Raw genomic sequence first — 24,364 nt, forward strand, 5'->3', positions numbered from 1 at the left:
GAGGGCAGAAGAAGTCTTGTCCCTCTTAGTTCTCAACCTAACCTCTTTCATGTCTGGACCAGAGAGCAGAGCTTCAGATGCTCATCTTACAGATGAGGATATTGTGGGAGATCTCAGTAGGTAGGACACACCTAAAAAAAAAGTGCTACTAATATCAATACTGTATAAAGATTGGTTTGTTAGATGGGAAATCTTTATCAGTTGATGATTGGTCAACCATGAGACCTTTGGGTATAGGGTGGTATATAAATTAAGTAAATAAAATAAATAAATCTGAATCATAATTTATTCAGATGACACTCTAAAATGAACATTGATTGGTTGGCCTCTGTTCTATGAAAAAACATGTTTGAGAGACTAGATTGCATCCCAGGTGGGTATAAAATCCAAGGTAATTAACAGGAACCCTCTAGCAATTTATTCCTGCAAAGAGGTGCCTATTAAAATAAAAAAAGGTAAAGGTACCCCTGCCCGTTCGGGCCAGTCTTGCCCGACTCTAGGGTTGTGCTCTCATCTCACTCTATAGGCCGGGAGCCAGCGCTGTCTGCAGACACTTCCGGGTCACGTGGCCAGCGTGACAAGCTGCATCTGGCGAGCCAGCGCAGCACACACGGAAACGCCATTTACCTTCCCGCTAGTAAGCGGTCCCTATTTATCTACTTGCACCCGGAGGTGCTTTCGAACTGCTAGGTTGGCATGCGCTGGGACCGAACGACGGGAGCGCACCGCGCCGCAGGGATTCGAACCGCCGACCATGCGATCGGCAAGTCCTAGGCGCTGAGGTTTTACCCACAGCACCACCCGCGTCCCCATGCCTATTAAAATACAAAAATCTATTAAAATAAAAAAATGGAACTGTCAGTAATTGATGGGATAGTTTCTGAAGGCACTGGTTACCCTGGTGTTTGACACTTGAGGTATATATTTTTAGGGCCCACCTTATTTCTGAGTTTGTAAGCTATTTAAAACTATTTTTTAAATTGTGTTTCAATAGCTGTAACCCATGCTGGGGCCATTGGATGAAAGGTGTAATTACTACTACTACTACTACTACTACTACTACTACTACCAAAAGGAAATGCTCAGCATCGATGCAGTTGGGTAAAGGTGGACTTGGTGAGTCTGTGCCACATACCTCTTCCGTCTTTTGATTAAAGCAATGCTCATTCCTTTATTTGCATTTGAATCCACAATCCAATGAATTCTGAGGCAAGGTCAACTCTTTCTTAAGCCAGTGTAGCCCCTGTTCCCTGGTTCGCATAGATGCAATCAGCAATGCTGATTTGGGTTACACTTCACCTACACAGCAATTTAACTGGTGAGGGTAGGTGGAAAGGAAATTAAAGCTTGTTAGTACAATAGGGCAACAGAAGGGTATAAAAGGGAGGCGAAGGGTGAAAGTAAAATAAACCATTTCACTGAAAGCAAGTGAGATTTTTTTAGAAAGAAACCAACAGGGTTGTGTTGCTCTTGTAATCTGTATTTAAGAATCTTACTGAGCAAGCCTAAACGTGCTTATTCAGAAGTAGGCAGTGGCGTAGCGTGGCTTATCAGCACCCGGGGCAAGGCAAGTAATTTGCGCCCCCTAACCCATGAATTTGCACCCCCTAACCCGTGGATTTCCCTAACCCCCAGATGTTGCGCCCGGTGCGGCCGGCCCCCCCTGCACCCCCCACGCTACGCCACTGGAGGTAGGGCCTATTGAGGAGGGTAGTCACAGAGAGGAGTATGTTGGGTTTGAAGGGCTGCCCAGTCCTAGTCCAGTTTAAAGGTGAAGAACCGTAAGGAAGAAGAACGGGAACTTTGAACTTGCTCATCAACATTTAGTACCTGAACAGCTCAACTGGTCAATCTTCCCCACTATGGTGAAAAGCATTTCTCTTTCTAAATTTTACAGGTGGCATTTAGCTAATTTTTACTCAGAGTAGACCTGTAGATATTAAGGGGCCCAACTCATATTCATTTCAGTGGGTCTTTTCTGAATAAAACTTAGTTGAATACCACTCTACAACTATACATATAAATTAACATATGCAAATAATGTCCTCTCTTTTTGGCAATGGCCAGTCTACCAAAGAGTAACCCCTTTGACCTCAATGGGCTTTCCTCTAAATAAAGTAACTCCTTTGTAGCTTCCTCTGAAAAAAGGGAAATGGTTTAGGATTGCAGCTTTATTACCACAGCTGTCCAACTCCTTGCCCCAAACCCCATCATTTCTATTCATTGGAATTTTTTTTTTAAAGTTCAGGAAGTAAATTTTGTACATAAAATGCATTGCAGTTGACAGAATGCAAGAATATTGTGCTTTTTATAGTCTTAAGACTAGATTTGTAAAAACTGGATGATCTCATTCATTATAATGAATCCAGTACATTTTGTTTACAGGCATTTAATGTCAGAGGGGGGAAATAGACTCAAAAGGTTTTGACATGTAATTACATGACATCTCATGAAGCATCATGTTCAGCATTTCAGATCATTTGAGAAAACAGATATGATGCAGCACAGCATTTTATATAAACTCTAAACCAGCCTAAAATAATCACTGTTTGCACTAAGACATGCCATGGGAGAATAGTGTCTTTGTCCACAGTACAAACAAAAGGGGAAAGGGGAAACGGGGTGGCATGGCTGCAACCCTGAGCAGAATACTGTAACCACGTGGCAATATTTTGTGCCAGGGTCTCACTTGTTCTCCTTTCTTCTGATACTCAGGGGTAAATGCCCTTGCTTATGTAACCAAAACAGCACTGCTCTCAACAAGAGGGAACCCCATGGTTTAGCACCATTCATGCAGGCTTTGGGGGGACCCTGTGGGTTGCAGAAGTACAAAAAAAATAGGAAAAAGCCCTAGGGGGGAAACCCCAAAACAGCTCAAGGAGGACTGAGTTCAGTGGCCACTGAACTCCGCTGAAGAGCTAAACCGCTGAAAAGCTATGGGGGCATGGTTGGGTCGCCCCCCCCCCCCCCGAGACTTGCTCTTCAGCATCTTCAGCATCAAAGAATATGAAGAAGAATTGCAGAAGGGACTTGGAAAAGATTTAAGAGCCTCAGACAGAAGATCTCCAGGTTGATGAACTATACGGAATGGACAGAAATGACTGGCAGAATCCGAGACCAGGGAGAAGAGATGGTGGTAGAAGATTGGGAAAGTTTAAAGTTTGTATATAGAAATATTGTAAAATTAATGAGTGTTTGAAAATTGTTGGAATGAAACTTTATGGCTTTAGCAGAAAAGTTATAAGGAGTTAAGTATAAATAAGTATTTTAGTATTAATGGAAAATAAGGTTAAAAATATGTTAAGATATTCATAATGATAAAAATAGAGAAAGATGGAAAGGAATTGCTGAAACAAGTAACAGAAGTGGAATACAAAAAGGGAGGTGAGAGGAGGTCGATGAAATAAGGGAATGAAAGATAGAGTAATGAAATGGCATGCTATATGCTTTTAAATTGTTGTTGTTTTGTTTTGTTCAGTTTAGTGTTAAGGTTGTGTTTTGTATTGTTTATTGTATTGTTTTTTCTTTTGTTCTTTTTCTTGTCTGCTCTGTTTTGTCTTTTTCTTCTGCCTTTTCTTCTCTTTTTTCTTTTCTTGTAAGTTTGAAAAGTAATAAAGATTATTTTAAAAAAGAAAAGAAAGAAAAGCTAAACAGAAAACTGGGTGGGAGAGAGAAGGAAAAGAAGTATGCTGGCTGACTTGAACACTAAACAAAAGTATTCCGTGCTGAAAAACTTAGCTGCAAGGTGTAATTTCTACAAATGCAATTCCTGCTTGTAGGCTTCCCTTAGGCATCTGGCTGGTGACTGTGAGAACAGGATGGTGGACTAGAAAGGCCATTGGCCTGATCCAGCAGGCTATTACGTTCTTTTCTGTGCTCAAGGGCCCCCAGAAACCTGAAGCTGGCCTTTTACTGACTGCCTACTGGCTCTGTTCATCAATAAGAAACTAGCAGAAGAAAATGGCATTGGTGTACTGTAAAGCAACAGAGGAATGTTTGAATGGGAATTATTGGCTTAAGTAACTTTGCTGATAAATGTGGTCTAGCTTTTCACTTTAAAACCACAAAACATTTTTATAAAAATGTTAATGACTTACAACGTTACTAGCACTACCTTAGAGACATACAGTGTGCTAGCATAAAGTCAAATTTTGCTATCACATTTAATTACGGTATGCTGGATCTCCAGTTAAAAAGGAGGTCTTTACAGAAGCAAAGAACTTCCAAATAAAAATGTTCTTTAACCTTGACAGACAAGGCGATTAGAACAAGGATTTGTTACTTGCAAGTATTGTTTTTATATAAAGCTTTCGTTTTCATATACACATTGCAAAATCATGCAAGTACCAGAAGTAAAATACTGAAATTTAGAAGTGTAATTTGTGATGCAAAAATAGCTGTCTGGTTAGGTAACCACTGCTTTTTAACAGCAAATGCAGCATAACTAAGACTTTTATGTTTTGTCACCTATTTCACAATTGCTGTAAGATCCATAAAGTGCTGCAAAACATGAAGGCATTGTGAAAAAGTCCCGAGGGAGAAGCTAAAGAACTGTGACAGCGTTCATCGTTAGAACTTCATTTAAATATTTCCTCTTTAACGTGCAACATCAAGGGTATGATGAGGCTTTGTTTGGTACATGTAGGTTATTACAGCACACATAATCCTGCATTACAGTTCCAGCACAAGGGCAGCACCAGCTAGGGTGCTACATAAAAATAGTGGCAGCCCAGCATGGGGGTAGACAACTTTCAGCATCAGGGGGAAGCAAGAGAGGTGGGAGTGCTGCAACCAACATAGCTGTACATCCACTCAGGGTTTAAATCTGCCCTCAGCCATAAAGTGTCAGGAGCTTGTCCTACACTCGAGTAGGACCCTGGTAGAGACACATGCCTGACTGGCATGTTCTCTCCCTCCCAGTGGCGTAGCGTGGGGGTGCAGGGGGGCCAGCCGCACCGGGCGCAACATCTGGGGGTTAGGGTTAGGGGGCGCAAATCCACGGGTTAGGGGGCGCAAATTACTTGCCTTGCCCCGGGTGCTGACAACCCACGCTACGCCACTGCTCCCTCCTGGTTGGTCGTTCGGGAGCTTCAAAAGCTTTCTTCAACCTGAACATCACAGCGACCGATGCCAACAGACATCGACACACTTAGGGATCCGCAGAGTCTTTGAAGAAGAAGAAGAAGAAGAAGAAGAGTTTGGATTTGATATCCCGCCTTTCACTCCCCTTCAGGAGTCTCAAAGCGGCTAACAACCTCCTTTCCCTTCCTCCCCCACAACAAACACTCTGTGAGGTGAGTGGGGCTGAGAGACTTCACAGAAGTGTGACTGGCCCAAGGTCACCCAGCAGCTGCATGTGGAGGAGCGGAGACACGAACCCGGTTCCCCAGATTATGTGACTGCCGCTCTTAACCACTACACCACACTGGCTCCACACTTTGCAGCTTGTGTAACAGACCTCAGCAACTCAGCATTTTGGCTAATCTACTTTATTTACATATAAACACACACAGAACACTGCAACGTGGCTCCCTCTCTCTCTAGCATCAGACAGCAAAGAGAAAAAGAACAAAGGACAATAGTCCCATTTCACGGAACACAGTAACACAAACATCCTGTCTCTGTCACTTCCCACTCTGTGGCATCAAAACATGCACCGTCATGTGATAGACAAAAATCCCATGACTGCAACCATGGAGCAGGAATTCTAACATAAAGCTCACTGTGTGACCTTGGGCCAGTTCCTGCCTCTCAGGTTCACCTACAGGCATGCCGCCATTCCGCAGTTCAAACCACGCTCAAGGCAGCTTACAGCTTGAAAAAATACATTAACTACAACATAAGAAAAGTAGTCATAAACAAACATTTAAACATTTAAAAATACAAAACCAATCTGAACAATTTCCACATATATCACAACAAAATAAGATACCAAAAAACCCAACAGCAACACCCCACCCCAACAAAACCCCAGCCCAATAGTCTATTCAACAGCCTCAGCTCTTGTAACTGGAGTCAGTCAGGGCCTTGCCATCCCAGGACAAGTTGAAAATGCAGAGAGCAGGTCTACCAGAAATCACAGCCAAGATGGTCTCTGGCCTCTCCATCAGCCTCAGCTTTTGTAGCGAGAATCAGCCAGGGCTCCCAGGCCAGATGGAAAAGGGCAGCCAAGATGGTTTATAGCCTCTTCAGTAGCCTCAGCCTAACTTACCCCCTACCAGGGCTGGTGGCTGTGGGGATTAAATGAGAAGGGGAAGGACCATGTATGCCAGTTTCAGTTCCTTGGAGAAAAAGGTGGGATATAATGCAGTAAATAAATGATTATGCTTGCATAGTAATGGCTGTGACACACATGCCTCCAACACTGCCTCCTGGTGCCTAAACAATAAGGATATACAGTCCCATCCTTCTAGCTCCACGTTTTGACTACTGTCAGTTTCATGGAGCTGATCATCTCTCTGGCTGCCACTCCAGAAGGACACAGCTGTTACCCTTGTGGTGGAATTCAGGATGAACTCTTTAGCTGGGGCTTCCTACATCTCAAGCCGACTGTCTTTCTTCAGTCTCCCAGCCCTACATGATTCCTGGTACAAGATCTGTTGTCTCTAATTCCTGACCACCAACAATTATCCCACTGCTTTCCATTTACTGTCAAGAGGCTTAAGGGGTGATATCCAACAAATAAACAAATTATTGCAACCACAAAAAGTGAACATCTGCTTAGTTTGGGTTCAATGGAAGTGCAGGCACCCAGGGTAAACTAGTGGCCTTTCTCAACCCAAAACCTTGAGGTTTGAGAACAATAGATGTGAGTAAAAAGCCTTTTGTTGTCTTTCTAAGCTTGCCAGCCAATCCTTCCCTGTGTTTAGGATCTCCTGATGGGGATCTTAGCTACATTCTGCTCACCTCTTGCCCACATAAACAAAATGCAAGGAGAAGTATTTGGAAGCAACAAAAGGATGCAGGATACAAGGAGTAATTAGATACATCTGTTGAGAGCTTTCCTCTCTTTTGTGAGTGATAAATAGGAAAACTCCACTTGCCATTTGCAAAGCTGCAGTGCTCTTTCCGTTTTTAATTTTGCCAAGTGAACTTAGAAATTAGAGATTATTGTAGGAACCGATACTTAATGAGTGAGCATCATTTAGAATATTCAGCGTTCCCTTACCGCCATCCAGTTTCCAAGCCCTAAAAAAAATATATTAAAAAGCCACTAATAGGTTCCAGAAATATGTAGGATTGGATGCAAAAACAATAGACCTAGGTTACAGCTGTTCCTGCAGCTGCCATAAGCCTCAAATACCCCAGCTATGACAGTGATTGATAGCCAAATTACAGTGCCACTACATTTTTGTGTCAGACTAATTATTACACAATGCATCAGTTGCTCCAGGGAATTTCTCTCATTTAGCTGTACCCGAGATGAATTCCCACTCTCCTCTAGAATAATGTTGAATAAATTAGTGTGTGCAACTCCTTGCCTACGTATGTGTGTGCATGTTCATATACATGCCTGTGGAATACTTTCTGGATGAGCCACAAACTATTAGAAAACAGAATTTTTAAAGACTGTAAGACGAGTCTGCTGAATCAGGCCAATGGCCCATCTAGGCCAGCATCCTGCTCTCATAGTGGTCAACCAGACGCCTGTGGGAAGCCCGAAAGCTGGTCCTGTACGCAACAGCACTCTCCTCTCCTAGGACTCCCAGCAACTGGTATTCAGAGACATACTGCCTTTGACAGTGGAGGTAGAACACAGCCATCATGGCTTGTAGCCTAAAAAAATAAATAAATCCAGAAGCATACCATTTTGGGAGCGTACTTGAACAATCGTGGAGCAATGGTTACGTATTGTAAGTTCCAAATATGTCCAACTTTTAAGAAGGATTTTGTTAACAAAGTACCCCAAATATCCCCTGGGCACAAAATTGTTCTGCGTCATAGCCTTACGTTTCTCTTCATACGGCAAATTACCATGCTTAATGCTTCTTATTAATTACATAAGAAGGCAAATTCTGCTCTCATGCATGCCGAAGTAAGATTGCTAACTTTGCCAGCGTTACTGTGAATTCATAAGCTTGGAAGAATCTGTCCCAGGAAGGGGAAGGCTTCTGCTATAATCTCTTCATTCATTGTGTGCCTGAGGGTCTAATGATAACACTTGAAACGTAGTGCATAATAGCTTCAAAATACAGTCTGAAATGAGCCGCTAATCCTTAGCAAAGCTTTGTGAGTAAACAGGTTCTATGGACAGAGCGAATAATAACGCCTATATAGTTAAATGGCTCCATTTTCTTGCTTCGCTCTCTGACACTTTTCCTAAATTGTGCGCTTGGAAATAGCTTGTTTGTTTGTTTGTTTGTTTGTTTGTTTGTTTGGTAAGGTAAAGGTACCCCTGCCCGTACGGGCCAGTCGTGTCCGACTCTAGGGTTGTGCACCCATCTCACTTAAGAGGCTGGGGGCCAGCGCTGTCCGGACACACTTCCGGGCCAGCGTGACGAAGCTGCTCTGGTGAGCCTGCACCAGCCCAGCACATGGAAACGCTGTTTACCTTCCCGCTATAAAGCGGTACCTATTTATCTACTTGCACTTAAGAGTGCGTTCGAACTGCTAGGTTGGCAGGCGCTGGGACCGAGCAACGGGAGCGCACCCCGCCATGGGGATTTGAACCGCCGACCTGATGATCAGCAAGTCCTAGGTGCGGAGGTTTTACCTACAGCGCCACCCACGTTTGTTTGGTAGTGGTGAGTAAAACCTACAATGAAGAGTGGGTATTTTTAGTGTAAACCACTATGTTCCTGAAAATAAAGAAAGCTAAAGCAAAAAAAAGTCAGGGTAGGGCCAAAAACTAGAAATCTGAAACATGGCCTTTCTATGTTACCATTTCTACCTGTTCACTCTGTGAAGAGTATGCAAATATTGTGCAGAAAGTGCACTGGTGGAAGTTACAAAAGTATAAGACTGGGACAACATTGCTATTAAATGATGGGCTTAGAACAGGATTAAATTAAACCCCCCGGTAAACGGTACACATCAACTCATGCTGGTACATGAACCAAGGGTTCTTAGAGATTCCTTTTGCTATAAAGGGGTCTTCCAGTGAAATCCTATCCTAGATGATGATGGTCATAGGAGCAAACTCCTAGGGCCTGAGGGGGCTTCACCTCCCCCCTCAATAATATATTTGAGAGGGCTATTGTCCCCCAAAGTTGATGGGCATTGCCATTCAAATGGTGTGTGTGCACCACATCATGTGATCAATTATGTGGGGTGGGGCTTACCTGAGCACCCCCAATATTTTATTCAAGTTGGCACCCCTGATGATGGTACCTCTTCAAGGTCCTCAACCTGTGGGGTGTCTGGTTCCTCCTTAGAGGTGTCTGGTCAGGGCTAGGCATGGCGACAGCAGAGGGTGGTGGGAAAACCAGGTTTGACACATCAAATTTAAATTAAAGGGAATGATAAGTGTGCTGTTTTGTTTCGTTGTTTTGTTTAAGATTGCTTGACATCTGGTTCTAAATATTTATTATTTTTTATAAAGATAGAACACTGCTATACACTTTGGAGCAGTTTCCTTCTGCTCAGTCACCAAGATCTGCTAACCAGTTTCAGCCAACAACATTTGCTCTCCAGTCCTTAAGGATATGGTGAACTGTTCCCACAGGCAGCTGTTCCATACTCACTGTGGGCGAGACCCTTTGTCCTGTGCCACAGCAGCTCCAATATGGTGGAGGAGGAGGAGGAATTCCTGACCTTCCTGCTTCTCACAACCCATCAAAAGGAACCTTGGCTGCCGGGCAAACAAACATCCATGTATGACCATTGCCTGGTTGTTGCAACTGCAGTGCCATCACTGGAGGGGTGCTTGGGCAAGGTAGATGTAATCTGATGACAAGTTAGCAAAGCTGTGGCACACTTTGTGGTTTTCTGGGTTGTCCTAGTGATCTGTCACTCCTTAATCAGGCATGACGCTGCAGACTTTTCCCCTCAGGTAGTGTCCACCTGTGTAAAATGGGCAACAAAGCCTGGGTGGCAGCCTGTGCTGTGGCTTAGTTTGCTTGCAGTTGTACATGGGGTTGATGGGATTTAGGCTGCTTCACTTCCCTCTCTTGTGACAGAAATGAAATTGGGCACAATCAAAACAGGAGGGTCCATAGGGGCCTTGCCTTGTCTAGACCCTCACCCCTGACTTGCCCAGTGGGATGATAAGAATTAAAATTTGTATACCACCCTATACCCATAGATCTCAAGGCAGCTCACAACATAAAATGGGATCCTGGATGCCTGGCCAACTCCCCAGGGTGCTGGGTGCCTCCCAACCATTCCTACCGCAAGGCCTGATTGGAATGATGAGCCAGTCCTTATCCTGCTGCCATGCCAACCCCAGTTACCTGCTGTCCAATCCATAAAGCTGTGGTCTTGTTACACCCAGCACTGTTGCCTATGGTGACTTATTTCCACCTCTCCCACGAACTGCATATCTGTGACTGCTGGACAACAGGGCTACTCTGTAAGCTGCTTGAATAATATGGAAGTGCTAAAAATTTAAGATGCAAGGCAGGAATCCAAGCCCTTGCCTCCCATCCCGTTTTGTCATTTAAAGGATGCTCTTTTCTCAGTAAGGAATGGTGCAATAAATTGCAAGAGAAAAACCAGGATCAATGAGTGGCCAAAATAAAAAGAAAAAATCATTGCTAACTGGAATTTGAAACAACTGCACTTCAGCTTAGCTTTGCATGCAAAACAGTTAACGATTTACTGCAATGCATTGTCGTGTCAATTCATGTACAATAACTGAGCTGATTTCATGGCAACAGATTTCTACCAGGGCTATACTTATTTTCATTCTCTTCTGAAATGTTCTGCACATGAGCAGATATGAGTGAACCAGTCTCTTTAAAGGGTGGCATTAGCTGCTCAGCCAGAGAACACTTTCCCCTTGCTCTTCATTTCTCCCCCTCTTCTTTTCTGTTTTGCTAGGCCTAGTAGTACCCACTAATATGCCTGAAGCCACATCAGTCCGGTCAAATGAAATGTTCCATTTCAGCATGACACGTGCTCTTGAAGCTTCAAGAGTCACCGCTCCCTTTATTCTAGAGATATTGTTGAAACATGTATATGCCTGCAAGTTATTTGCAGGAGGGCACCAGCAAACCCTCCTCACCACCAAAAAGATCCTCTGTTGGGAAACGGGTATGGAAAATGTCTCCTTCCTCACCGTATGCCCTAGCTGGGCCAAGGGAAGTAGCCTTTCCAGCCCCACCAGCCAGCTGAGAATTTGTGTTTGCACTCTACGGGGATAATTCTTGCCAGTAAGATAGCAGAACCCATGTCCAGATTCTTCTAGTACCACAATATACATCTGCAAGAGTTGGGGTTCTTTACCGTAAGTAGAGAAAATCTCTTGCCCCGTTCTGCTGTCCCCCTCCCCACCCCACCCACAGTTAAATGCAATGGATGGACAGACCACTTTGCTAATATATAGAAGGGAAGAACTGTGAACTCCCTGTGAAATTTGTAAGGCAGGGACAAGAGGACAAACTGTGAACAGGAAGGAAGATGCTTGCACAGATAGAACAGTTACCTTAGTGCAGGCTTCCTCAACCTTGACCCTCCAGATGTTTTTGGCCTACATCTCCCATGATCCCTAGCTAGCAGGACCAGTGGTCAGAGATGATGGGAATTGTAGTCTCAAAACATCTGAAGGGCCTGCCTTAGTGCTACATTGAAAACAGCCCACTGAAAGCACACCATTTTGACTGGCCTAATGAAGGTGTTGCTCTACTATGGATTTTGTAAAATAAACAAGTAAATATGGGTCAGCTACCTGCAATTTTTATATTACATCTGGCCCGCTCTGGACAACTGGAAATAACAGAACATGCCTTTTTTCACTGCCAGTACTATACAGATATACAAGCTAGGTTCATCTTGCCTATACTGTACTACATAAATTTCCAGGTTGCACAGAACAACTTTATACCTCCCTGCTACTTCAAGATGAAAACCCAGATGTTACATACTCAGTTGCTAGATTTTGCGCTACCGTGATGGATATTTGTCGAAGGATAGTTTGCCCCACAGCGACGCAGGTGGCGCTGTGGGTTAAAGCCTCAGCGCCTAGGACTTGCCGATCGAAAGGTCGGCGGTTCGAATCCCTGCGGCAGGGTGCGCTCCCGCTGCTCGGTCCCAGCGCCTGCCAACCTAGCAGTTCGAAAGCACCTCCAGGTGCAAGTAGATAAATAGGGACCGCTTACCAGCGGGAAGGTAAACGGCGTTTCCGTGTGCGGCTCTGGCTCGACAGAGCAGCGATGTCACGCTGGCCACGTGACCCGGAAGTGTCTCCGGACAGCGCTGGCCCCTGGCCTCTTGAGTGAGATGGGCGCACAACCCCAGAGTCTGTCAAGACTGGCCCGTACGGGCAGGGGTACCTTTACCTTTACCTTTAGTTTGCCGCACAAACTAGGCCCAAAATGCAAGGCCTGTGCTCCTTCACGCTCCCTCCCTTATAGTCGCTTTTAACCGTTTGTCCTTGATTCTAACTTTTAAAGTTATGTATGCTATAATTACCTTTTAACTACTAGTTTTTATACCTTACCTGTTTTAAGTATTATGTGTTCAGTTTATTTGTATGTTTTATCTTATGCTGGTCTGTGACTGAAATAAAGTTTGACACTGATACTGATACTATATTACAGTGGTACCTCGGGTTAAGAACTTAATTCCTTCTGGAGATCCGTTCTTAACCTGAAACTGTTCTTAACCTGAGATACCACTTTAGCTAATGGGGCCTCCTGCTGCTGCCGCACCGCCGCCACGCAATATCTGTTCTCATCCTGAAGCAAAGTTCTTAACCCGAGGTACTATTTCTGGGTTAGCGGAGTCTGTAACCTGAAGCATCTGTAACCCAAGGTACCACTGTACAGTACATCTATGTATCTCTGTTACCTCTTAGGCAGACCACTTCCTCTCTATGTTAGAAAAACACTGGGGGCTAATTTGAATAGTATACTGTCTGGCATCTGGTGGGCTCTGGAATTGTGTTGTGCTCTGGAATTGGCCCCTCCCTTCGGTTGTTCAGTTAAGTTCATTTGGAGAGGCCAACTGTCATTCTAGCTTTATTCTTGCCCCAAGATGTTGTTTTAGTTTCTCTCAGACAGGATGTTATTGTGTTACAATGTTATTATTATTAAAGCTTTGTTTAACATGCGTGAGCCGCTTACTTTGCTGGAAAAAAAGAAACTCTGCAGAAGAATGGTGGAATATCCTAAACAGGGTGAGTGAGGGGATATTCCCAGTCTGACAGTTGAGTTGATTTTTATTTTTATTTTAATCACCCGGCCCTCCACAACACTCTGGGGTCCATTTTACTCAAGCGTGTGTGCCTTCATTCCAAAAGAGAACTTGTTTTGTTCACTTGCAAAGTTTTATCAACTACAGTGGTTCGTACTTTAAAATGATTTGGGTCATTCTATTCACTGTGTGTGTGTGTGTGTGTGTGTGTGTGTGTGTGTACATTTCCTTATAACCACATTTGTTGAAGAGGGCCACCTCCCATGTGCACTTCTTGCACTGTTTTTGCTCTTGACAAGCTGTGTCAGGTTACACCATAACGCCACATCATTTTACTTATTGCATTGTGCCTAGTGCAGCCTAATGTTATTTGACACAGTACGCAGGATAGCTGCAAACAAACACATTTTTCTGTCAGCTGTTTTCTGTTCTGAAGAGGAAGAGGCCAAATCAGAGCTATTTTAACACTATAGTGGATAATGGTTAGAAGGAAGTGTGGCAGAAGTAGGGTTTCATATGAAAAGTTTTCAAGGGGAAAGGAAATAGGTCAGGGGGCAGGATCGTTGGGCACCTGCCAAAGCAGAGGGTTCCCCTGGGTCCGTTCCTCCTTCTACTTGTGGTCACTTCCTGTTCACCTGTCACCTCTAAGCAAGAGAGCTGTGAAGAAAGGAAGAGGCAGAGCAGTCACTCACCTTGATCCCTCGCTTTGGCCAGATGTAGAAAAGAAGAGGGGGGGCTGATAACATTTTGCTCAATGGCCCGTTAAAACCAGTACTAGAGCAGATTAGTGTTCTGGGGTGAGCAACTTATATCTGAAGAACATTGAACCCTGTAAACTCTAGCCTCCTGTGGAGCACTGTCCTTTTTTGGCTCTTAGAAGCTACCACAGAAGACAGAGAGGTACTCTCTGAGGAGACTCTGGGAGAGTTGTTCCATAGTTCTGTTTCTATCTCACCCTACCACAGTGATTGTTGGTAGGGAAGGTAATGTGTACACACACGCACACAAAAAAAATATTTTTGAAAATTGAAAGAACCTCAGCCAAAGATTTTTGGACCTTGTAACCTGACTGTGCTCTTAATTTTACTTTTGTGTTCAATAGCCTTTGCTGTGCATTAGTGTTTCCTGTTCTTCATGCAGTGCCCATCTGAAAACAACACTGGTCTTGGTGCCTTGTGTTATAGTTGATTCCCTGATTACACCCATATCCTTTTCCACTCCACCTAAGAAATAGCAGCTGATAGGCTCCTGAGTTCATTTGAAACACTATTCAAAAACTATATCGTTCAAGCAAGACTGATTATAACATGTCCGGAAAGGCAAAACTGTCCGTTCGGATCAAATCAGCACTCAGGGGATTTGTTGCTAAGATTTATTTGAAGAATGTGCCAAGAATTAAGAAAGTGTATAGGCAGAACTTCCTTCTTCATCCTGGAACTATAAACCCCCATTTATGTGTGACCTAATTTATAGGCGTCTATAGTTCACACAGGCCATGTTTCCTGTCTTTCTGCTTTGGAGATCAACTGAGGCAACACTGTTAGGTGACTGGAAATATCAAGACAACAACCCTGTGTGCCTATTGGCTGTATCCAAAATAAACAAAGAACAAAAAAGGCAGAAAATAAACACCAGACAAAAAAGAACCCCCATGGGGATAAAAACAAGTTCTATCCAGCTGATCACGTTCACTAACCACAAAGGTTCAAGGTCTACTATGTGCATATTGCTATTTGGCCTAGATTCTACTACATTTTAAACAGCAATTTCAAAAAAGTACAAGAAACCTGGCAAACTATTCAAATATTACTTTTGCCAAGAGCAATAGGTAATAACACAAAATCTGAAGTTTGTGATAATCAGTGACATTCAGTTCAAATGAAAGCTGCTCTGCAGATTGGCTCTAGTATCTTTACAGATTCCCATTTTCACAGGGATTAATGTACCCTTGCAGGCCTTACTTATATTTAGAACTGAAAACTGAGACTCTCAGAATGCAGCACTGTCAGTGTCAGCTCAGAAGTCCTACTGAGTTCAGTGGGATTTACTCCTAGGTAAGTGTACATCCAGTTGCAATCTCAGGCTCTAAAGAAGTGCCTATGAATCCAGTTTAGGCCATTTTTTAGCAGACACCAGTGATATTTTCTCTATATTTTTATTACTTCCCCTTGTATTTATATTATGCTTTTCTTTGATCAAAGGACCCAAAACAGTATACATATGCTTCCCAGGTGGTCACCCATCCAGGCACTAACCAATGTTGCAGCAAGTAATGGCCTCATTTGTTTTAGACCAGAACCAGGAATCAGGCCCAACTCCCAACCTGATTTTTCACCTTGGGCAAGTAAATGCTTTTAGGTTTCCATGGGGCCACAGTCATCTCTGGATACAAACCGTGTAAGGAGGATAGGAAAGGGTTTAATGGACATAAAAGAGGACATAAAGTCCAGCCAACTAGAAATCCCCAAATGGGCAGACTTCTCCATGAAACAGGTGTGAAGTGCAATACTGTGCTGAAAGAATAATTTAGTACTGGAGATGTACTATTGCCCACTGACCAAAATGCCCAGGGTGATCTTCCCAGGGTGATCCTGAGATGGAAAATTAAATCAAGAAGACATCCAAAGGAAGAAATGTAGTTGTAGTGGGTGACTTCAATTTCCCTTACGTAGATGTTCTGCTTATGACAAAGGGTTCATTACTTTCTAGATTCCATAAAAGACTGTGGCCCTGGATTCACTCTTCTGTGGTGGCCAAGGCCTGGTGTGAGATGTGTTGTTGAGCCAATTGGAAACAGCGACCATGGTACTATCAAAGTCAACATACATGTAAGTAGAATAGGAACTAGGGTTGTGGAAATCTTTCTGTTTCAGTTACTTTCCATTTCTCTCAGTTTCTCATGTTTATGCACACTTTACCTTAAGTATAAGCATTTTTTTCACATTACTTTGTTAGAAACTTCAGAATCTAGACCAGAATGGAAAAATCCAGGCAGCAATATTTTTTAAAACACAAGTTTTATTGACTTTGGTTTAATTTGTCAGACAAATAAAGCAAAGGGGTGCATTCAGGAAAAATGAGAGAATGCCCCCGAACACCAGGGGCAGACAGTTTTTATCCCCTTAGGCAAAGCAAAGTTCAGCCCTTGACCCACCCCTTACATATTCCTCTTTATACATATTCATTAAAAGCTCTACCAATTAAAGAATTGATGGTGGCCCTTCGGTTCCAGGCTGCATTATTCACTAGGTGGCGCTGCGAGCTTATAATCCTCTTGACCTATTTGCAATTCCCGTAAATGCTCCTTGACCCCCCGCCTCTTTCTGTGGTTTTTAACAGGTTGCTCGGTTTAGAACTTTGTGGTGGGCTAAACATCCTGAGCAAACGGACAGTTTCTCAGAATGAGCTCAACCACTAGCAAAATCCCCTGGCCGCATCCTCTTGCAAAGAGCAGGGGCAAGCAGGGGAGAGAGAAATGTCTTTTTAGCTTTTAGTTTGCTTTCTAAGATGGCTTTCAGCTTATAAAATGGCTCCAGCCTGGCTCTCCACAGTGGACCTCTGGTCTCCACTCCTTCAACTTAACTAGAGAACTACACTGCAAAATTTGGAGAAGTGTGCACTTTGAAAGATGGCTATCTTTCAGTGCTCATGCTATTTTTCAAAAGTGTAAATTTAGGGAGATTTCACCTTTAAATGTGAACCAAATCAAGTTTCTCCCTCATCCCTAAAAGGAACAAAGACATTCTACACAGAAGTATAGAAAGGTTTCTTTGGTGGTAGTGATTGCGGGTGGATGGGGTGGGCTGGCAGAACATACCAGAAAATGTATTAAATCAGATTTATATCCTGAGCTTATCACAAGTAGAAGAGGGGGAAAGAAAAGGAAGGACTATGGGCGCAGGTATTGGACAGGATGTTTTGGTGTGTCCCAATGTCAAACAGGTGAGCCTTTTACTTATCACTCTCAATGTCTTCCCCTTCTTTCTCAGCTTGTGATTTTTACGTGTGAAGCATGAGAGACAGGATTCTAAATGAAGCTCTTACACAATCCTGCAGATAAACACATTTCATGCTGAGCACAGGCTGGAAAATAAAGGGAGGATTATAGCTCAGGTCCTTTGCTGTTTTGAAGCGGATCACCCCAGGGCAGCAATAGAAAAGAATATAAAACAAAAGTTCGTGGTGATTCAGAACAAAATCTTCTGACCCTTCAGAAATGGCAGTACTGTTTTCCAGTACTTTGGTCTCTATAATGCAGAAGATTAAATATCTTCACTAAATATGTAAACTAATTTGTTCAAGTGTATCTTGGAAAAGTGAAAACTTAACATTCCTCTATAATCGGGGAACCAATCTTTTTTTCACTTAGCCACTTGATAGCTACTTCTATTTAAATAGACTCTGTACTTCTGAATGTAAACAGTTCCTGTCAATGCGAGCATTCAGCAGCAGATCCTGCCACTGGGTGGAGCACATTGTGTGGGAAGAGGAGCAAGGATCTTCTTGTGATGCCCCATTTCTGCGACTCCCTTCCCTTGGATGTATGACAGACCCCATGGTTTTTTGACTTCTTCTAGTTATTTCTCTTCATCCAAGCTTTTTAATGAGGCCAAATGTAAATTGATGAGTGTCTGCTTGCTGTATTGTTTAGGTTTCGCTCATGTCCTGCTTATTATGTGCTTCCCATTTGTATCTGGTTGGCCACTGTGAGAATAGGATGCTAAGCTAGATGGGTCACTTGCCTGATCCAGCAAGGTTCTTCCTATGTTCTTAACCCAAAAAGTATTGACCGCTAACGGATGAACAAACAAAAAAAGTAACTTTATGACCTGGAACAATAATGTCAGCATTCCCCATACTTCAGGCAAACCTTTAACCTCAAACATTAAGAGTTTTATTATTCAGCATTCTTCTTATGGAATGGTTTATGAAAACAAACCATTCCACCTTGAGAATGAAGCTCATCTCAGTTGTTTCGTTTACCTTCCCGCCGGAGCAGTACCTATTTATCTACTTGCACTTTGACATGCTTTCGAACTGCTAGGTTGGCAGGAGCAGGGACCGAGCAACGGGAGCTCACCCCATTGCGGGGATTCAAACCGCCGACCTTCTGATCGGCAAGTCCTAGGCTCTAGTTCGCTTTTGTTAATATGAAATATATTGTGTTCCTTAGTTGGGGATGTAGTCATACAATTACCTATAGCCATTCTTGGCAATTCCAGAAGAATTAAAGCTGTTGTGGTATAATATCTGTCACAAGGCCATTGGACCATGTAGCTCAGTGTTGTATGCACTAACTGGCAATGGATGACAAGGGTTTTAGACACAGAACATTCCCAACCCAACCTGGAGGTGCCAAAGGTGGAACCTGGAACCTGCATGCAAAAGCAAATACTCTACCACTGAGCTACAGCCCCTCCAAGCTTGACTGAATATGGTGTGTACTTCCATTCAAAGGGTGTGTTCAAGCTGGCACATCTCCATGCCAGGACAAAAGTGTGGTGGGTCCTTATCTGTTTGCAGATGACAGTTCACTCTGAGGAAGTTCCCCAGAGACTCATCAGCCATTTTGCCCAAGCCTGCAATAAGTTTGGCCTTACCATCAGCCTGATGAAAACCACCTTTCTAGGTCAGAATGTCACCATGTATCAGCATGGTGATCACATGCTTGATGTGGTAGACAATTTTGTCCACCTGGGTTCCACCATAACCAGTATCCTCTCCATCAACACTGAGCTGGACAAGTGTATTGGCAAGGCAGGTATGATAATGGCTCGTCTCTCCAAAATGGTATGGGAAAATGTGTTGCTAACATCCAATACCAAGACAGAGGTCTATCAGGCTTGCATTTTGAGCACACTGCTTTATGAACGTGAGTCGTGGGCAACTTATAACCAATGCCAGATTAAACCCTGTGGAGGCCCCTAGGCAGTCGAAAACTCAGGGGGCCCCCTCATGTGTGTGCTCTAGTGGGATAGCATTGAACTAAGAAAGCTTGACTGTATTTTTTTCAAGATGAAATCAATATTATTTTGATCCGTTGTTGCAGGGCCCCTAAAAAGCATGGAGCGCATAGGCCTACTCTGCCTATTTGGTAATCCAGCACTACTTATGACCATCAGGAGCAATGCCTCAACACCTTCCACATGCACTGTGTCCGGCAGATTTTGGGTATCACATGGCAGGACAGAGTTTCAAATAAAGATGTTCTCTCTCAAGCCCACATTCTTAGCATGTTCACACTCCTGTCTCAGTGACATCTACACTGGCTTGGTCAAGACCACAAAATGGAAGGTGGCAGGATCCTCAAGAACTGTTAGAATTCCTGTTCCATTATTGCAGTCATGGGATTTTTGTCTATCACATGATGGTGTATGTTTTGACTCCACAAAGTGGAAAGTGACAGAGACAGGATGTTTGTGTTACTGTGTTCCGTGAAGTGGGACTATTGTCCTTTGTTCTTTTTCTCTTTGCTGTCTGATGCTAGAGAGAAAGGGAGCCATGTTGCAGTGCTCCGTGTGTGTTTATGTGTAAATAAAGTAGATTAGCCAAAATGCTGAGTTGCCATAGCTGTCAACCTTCCCTTTTTTTGTGGGAAATTCCCTTATTCCAGCACTGTTTCCCGCTGCTATCCCGGATTGTTAGATATCCTGTAGACTGTCCCCGGGACAGGTAAGGCTGCTGATCCCTTATTTTTGAGGCTGCTGATCCCTTATTTTCAAATCTGAAAGTTGACATCTATGTGAGTTGCTGAGGTCTGTTACGCAAGCTGCGAAGACTCTGAGGATCCCTAAGTGTGCCGATGTCTGTTGACATCGGTTGCTGTGATGTTTGGGCTGAAGCTCCCGAACAATTGACCAGGAGAGAGAGAACATGCCAGTTGGGCATGTGTCTCTGCCAAGGTCCTACTTGAGTTTAGGACAAGCTCCTGACAAGAACATGCTCCTCGGGGAGCTGGCTTCCAGTACCAGACCCATTGGCAGGCCAGCTTTGTGTTACAATGATGTCTGCAAACGTGATGTGAAGGGTGGCAGCATTAACCCCACCCCACCATGTGGGAAGCACTTGCAGATAACCACAGTGCCTGGAGTCAGGCAGTCAAGTCATATATCAGTGACCAGAGGAAAAAATGACCACTGGGAGGACTGCAGATAGAAGAAATGCCATAGTGCACTTGCAGCAGCACAACCAGATGCCTTCATCTGCCCTGGCTCTCCCATATTGGTTTCTACTGCCGCAGCAGGTGCTGCAACCTTCCAGCAGTTTGACTTCACCCCCAAAGGTGCACTCCTCCATTTGTCTCCTGAGACAGACAGATGCCAACAACAAGTAACCAAGCCAGCTATAGGCGTCAACGTAATTCAAAGGACAGTCATAAAACAATTCATATGCAGGCACAGAAATATTGTTCAGATCGGTCAGCTGCTTGGCTCATACTATTAAGCACCTAGGCAAAATGTTTTCAGATGTGTCTGTGCTCTTCCTAAACAGGGAAATTCACACGGCATTTTTCACCTCTCATCGCATGAAGGTCATGGTTCCGCAACACTTAATCGTTATTAATGCAATCTTTTAATACAGTTTGTGCTGCGGATATTTGCTGCAGGGTTATACATGGGCTAAATGAATTGTTTGCTGTAGAGATGACTGCGGTGCAGTGAGAGAGTGGGATATTGTTTGTACAGATTGCTGAACCCAAAAAGAAAACCAGAACGTTCTGCATATATTGTGGGCAGCTTAAAAACCAAACACAATTCAGCTAGATTAAAATAGGAACGCGTTGCCCCCATATAATGAGGGACATTATGTAAAGCCCAGAATATGTTTCTGGAATCGCTGCAGATTGCATTTAAGAACATCCTCTCTCCTTGATTTCCTTCTGGTGGCTGAATTGCCACCTAGAAAGCAAGGGGCTGCAACGCCCTGGCAGCCATCATAAAGAAAAAGCTATGCATGGAGAAAGGGATCTCAATTTATTTTCAAAATGTATGTAAACCTGCTATGTTATGGAAGTTACTGATTATATAATAGCAGCACTTTGGGAACATAAAGAAACACAGCCCGAGTTGACAGCCCCTGCCTCTTTATTACGTTATGTCATTCTTTAAAAACCCAAATATAGTTCACCTTTTCCAGCAAAGGGTTTCAGCGTGCAACAGAGGGTGCCTGTGCAGTTATATAGAGAAGAAAGCACTTGTCAAAACGGGTTGCGACTATTGTTAGCAATTGTGAACTCAGCACGGCATGGTTGCCTTTTTTAGATGTGTGTATGTATGTAAATCACCAGGCTCTGAAGGCCTCATTGCCTGCTATGCATATTACATCTCAAGAAAACCAGGAGATTTATAAATCAGATTTATCAGTGAAATAAACATAGTAAAGCTATTTTTATTGTGATCACTGAAACATCAAATGCTCAGAGGAAAGGTCATACCTCTTCAAAGAACATAATGTGTATTCATCATAATCTTTCAAAATAAATTAACAATTGGGCTTTTCGTTTTTGAGTAAACAGTGCCATCACATGGCAAGTAAACAAAAATGAATGCAGAAAATGGATCGTTGTCAAGACATTCCTCTAATGTGCTTTTTTAAAGCTTTTTCAGCACCCTGTGAATACTTTTTCATTCACCCACATTTCAAACTCAGGCTGCAAATAGTTTTATACTATATCTGTTGTAAACTTTTTTCCTGTCTTTCATTGTTTATTGTTTATTTTAATTATCATATATTGTGTTTTTTAAATTATAATTAGTATAAGCCATGAGGAAATATTTATTGATGGGTGGCTATAGAAATTTTGGGTCATGTCCCAATCTCTTCCCCCACCCCCACCCCCACCTGAGAATAGAGGAACAGAAAAGCATGTTTTTTCTTCCTTTCTTTTTACCTAAAGCATCCCTGTGCAGGGCAGGGCAGGGAGGTTTTCTTTAACCTTGCAGCATACACCCACCCAATTCTAATCTCCCAGGCATAGTTAGAGACTTGAGCAGGCAAATTCTGTCTCCTCCTCCTACCAGTTGCCTTTCCTCCCACCCCATCAGCATTTTGGTATTCAATACATCTTATAAGCAAACAGATTTATGTCAGAACATTTTCTTTTTAATTGGCTACCACAGTTTTAAAATATCAGGAAAATGATGCCCCCTAATAATCAGAATGGAAGGAAGTTTACTGGGCCTAATGCAATATTGTGGTATCTCAGCATTTCTTTCTTCTGTAACAGCCAGAAAGGCTGCCTTTTCAATCTTATAAAGAGGTATCCAATACCTTTCTATTAATTAGAGAAAAGGTAGAAACTGAGAGCAGATACTGACAAGAGATTATCTCCAGCTGTCACTGATCTGTAGCAAAGTGCTTTCATTTCAGTGAGTCTCTTTAAAATTTACTGCATTTTTCGTTCCATAAGACACACTTTTTTCCTCCTTAAAAAGTAAGGGGAAATGTCTGTGCGTCTTATGAAGCGAATACACGGTCCCTGGAGCCAAATTGCCCAGGGGCAAAAAGCAGATCGTGCTTTTTTTTTTTTTTAAGGAAGAGGGAAGGGGATGTTGAAACAAAGCCACTGAACAGTTGATCAGCAAATGATTGGGAGGGAGATAAGGGGCGCTAGTGATAAAGGAGGCTGCCTGGGAGCGGGGAGGTAAAGACAATGAACTTGCAAGGAGAGGAGACAGGAATACTAAAACAAGCAATGAGGAGAGAAATTAGAAGAAAAGGAGGAACAAAAAACTGCTCCAGCTAAGGAAAAGACGCTAAGGCAAACAAGAGGGAAGGGGATGTTGAAAGGCAAGCTATCAGGAGGGAGACAAGGGACGCTTGCAATAAAGGAGGCTGCCTGGGAGCGGGGGAGGTAAAAGCACATGGATCCTCAGGATTTTTGCATTGGGTCACCCCAAATTCTCCATCAGATCACATAGCATGCCCATGGCTACAGCCTGCACCAAAAAAATCACGCATCCATTGTTTTGTGGGGCCGCAATGGTGCAAAAACGTGGTTACAAAGCACGGATCCACATGGATCCTCAGGATTTTTGCATTGGGCTACCCCAAACTCACCGTCTGATCACATGTCTGTGGCCACAGCATGAACCACAAAAATCATACATCCACTGTTTCGTTCAGAATATTTTTTTTTCTTGTTTTCCTCCTGTAAAATCTAGGTGTGTCTTATGGTCAGGTGCGTCTTATGGAGCAAAAAATACAGCATGATGAATTGAAAAAAATGTTTAAAATAACTTTTGTAAAAACAAACAAACCCAGAAGCCTTTTATTCAGAATTATAGGTACTGACATTCCAAAGGAACAGAAAATACTTTTCATGTATGTGACAACAGCAATGCAGATGCTACTAGCCCAGAGATGGAAAGAAGACAAAGTCCCTACCAGAGAGGAATGGCAAACCAAGCTGTTAGACTATGACGAAATGACAAAACTGACCAGAAGGTTCAGGAACCAAGAAGACCAAAACTTCAACAAAGAATGGGGAAAAAATGATTATTTATCTAGGAGACCACTGTAAGCAGATGAAAACCTTAGCAGGATTTTAATAACACTTGTAATGTAGCGAATATTATGGATAATGTGGAAAGATATAAAATATGGACTATGAAATAATATGCAGTTGAGAAGGTGGACAACAGGATCCATGGAAGGGAAGGTGGGAAGTCCAGAGATTTGGAGAAATCTCCAAATAGGGATATGTAATTTGGATTGTTATAATTCTATATTTGTAAAATCAAATAAAAGTTATTATATATGTAAAAAGGGAGGCTTGGGCGGTGGTGAATTGGGTCTGCACCTTCCCATTTCATATCGGGTGACGAAACAGGATGACACCATCCTTGCCTGTCCCTCAAAAATGCCATATAAGAAGAGGAAAGGAATTTCTGCAGCAGGGCACTTTCCCTCCCCTCCTCTTCTTGAATGTACACTCTGTAAAATGGAAGACCCTGCAGTATGAGGAGAACAGTCTTATAGCACACAGTCAACCCAAATGGAGGTGATGATCTTCTTGTCATTGCCGCAGTCCCATCCTTGAAACTACAGTCTGTAAAGAGGAAAGAAGGAG

The 24,364-nt window shown here is 43.1% G+C and overlaps 1 protein-coding gene across 1 annotated transcript in view; it reads left to right on the forward strand.

The window, feature by feature from the left end:
- The first annotated feature begins 13,165 nt into the window (after nucleotides 1-13,165).
- The window catches only part of HRH1 (histamine receptor H1), an 87,273-nt gene continuing 76,074 nt past the window's right edge, over nucleotides 13,166-24,364 (forward strand). Inside the window, exons 1-2 of the mRNA XM_083726821.1 lie at nucleotides 13,166-13,276; nucleotides 16,003-16,121. The gene's annotated coding sequence lies outside the window, so the exon portion shown is untranslated. The remainder of the gene's footprint in view (nucleotides 13,277-16,002; nucleotides 16,122-24,364) is intronic.

Source organism: Podarcis gaigeae (genome assembly GCF_964106915.1).
Source record: "Podarcis gaigeae genome assembly, chromosome: 2".
NCBI classification, from domain to species: Eukaryota; Metazoa; Chordata; class Lepidosauria; order Squamata; family Lacertidae; genus Podarcis; species Podarcis gaigeae.